Source organism: Cupressus sempervirens, chromosome 3 (genome assembly GCF_028749045.1).
Source record: "Cupressus sempervirens isolate cs-2001-9-10 chromosome 3, ASM2874904v1, whole genome shotgun sequence".
NCBI classification, from domain to species: Eukaryota; Viridiplantae; Streptophyta; class Pinopsida; order Cupressales; family Cupressaceae; genus Cupressus; species Cupressus sempervirens.
Window position 1 is genome coordinate 220,877,806 of NC_143120.1, and position 1,563 is coordinate 220,879,368.

Consider the following 1,563-nt stretch of genomic DNA (forward strand, 5'->3'; position numbering starts at 1 on the left):
AAGGAGGTCCTTCCTTCCATAAGGCCTCTAGCTTATCCAAGTTTTTGAGCCTAGGGGCCCTAGGATTCTAATGATTACCAAAAGGGTTGATGGTCCTTCAAATGGGGGCAGTGGTTATTTGTTGACCTCGACTCTACAAAAAATCCTAAAAAAGTCAGTAGGGGCTTCCTAGGATTCTTATCTTGTGATTATCCCCTCATTCCTAGATTAGCCAACTGGAGAAACATTATGTATTTCAGTGGCTATCCCTAGGCCAACTTCCTCTTTTGGTGGGTCCACTTGGGAATTTGATCCCTTGAAAATGACTACTAGTAAACTTGTCTCCCCTAAGATAGTATTAGGTTTAGAATGTGATTATGATTCAGATTTGATAGAAGAGATGCAATGGATAGTGGTAAACAAGAAAAATAAGAAAAATAATAAAATAAATTTTGGTGGAAATAGAAAAGTGAGAAGACCCATTGGGGTTTTATTAGAAACTAAAGGAATGGGGGCCCTCCAAAAAATTCTAGAAGGTGGTAGTGCTCCTCTAGGGTTTTAATCTAGTTTCCTTGTTGCTAGGTTATGGTGTGTTTGAAACTAGAGTGGTTCCCCTTAGTTTTCTATGGTTAGAATCCTTTCTTGGAATTGTAGACAACTGAACAATCATCTTAATCAACATATGTTGAAGTGTGCCTTTCTTTAATCTAAATTTGATATGGTTCGCATTCAAGAAATAAAGATGAGTACAACTAATTTCGACAAGGTGATGTCCCACATTTGGTCGAGTTCCTCTTGGGTCTCACACGAGTCTAATGGTGCTTCTAGAGGGCTGACATTTGTGTGGAATGTGAACAAAATAAAAGGTACTCTTTTACACTCCAATGAGAACTTTGTCATTTTAGTTTTTCATGATATTATTAGTGGATGGTACTGCAATGTGGTTAACATCTATGCTTCAAACTCAAGAGGATAAAGAAAGAAACAATGGGATTTCCTTGAAAATATGATATCTGAGAAATAGTCAAAACATTAGATGGATGATAGTCAAAGATTTCAACACTCATCCCCATTGTTTAGAGAAATTGGGCAGCTCTGAATATTTCTTAGATAGTATGGCAAACATGGGGGATTTCTTCCAGTCTATTAGGATAATGGAACTAGACCTTAAAGGAGTGAAGTTTACCTTGTCCAACAAGAGACAAGGTAAAAGCCTTATCCAAGTTAGATTGGACAGGTTTTCATTTTCTTCTAGTTGTAGTAACATTGATGATTTCAACTTGGAAACTAAACCTTGAACGATGTCAAACCATACTGCTATCCTCCTTGAATTGAAAGTATGAAAAAGAATTTATGGCCCTTTTAGAATTGAAATTATGTGGCAATCCAATGGAAAATTAAGAGACTTGATATATGAATGGTGGAAAACTTTGGTGAAGTCTTCTCTTGTGATTAATTTAAACTTGAAGTTGGGAGTGATCAGAGACAAGGTTAAGAAATGGAACAAAGTGTCCTTCAGTAACATCTTTGATAAGAAAAAGGATTTAGAAATAAAACTAGTGGTTTCTCAAAAGAAATTGGAAG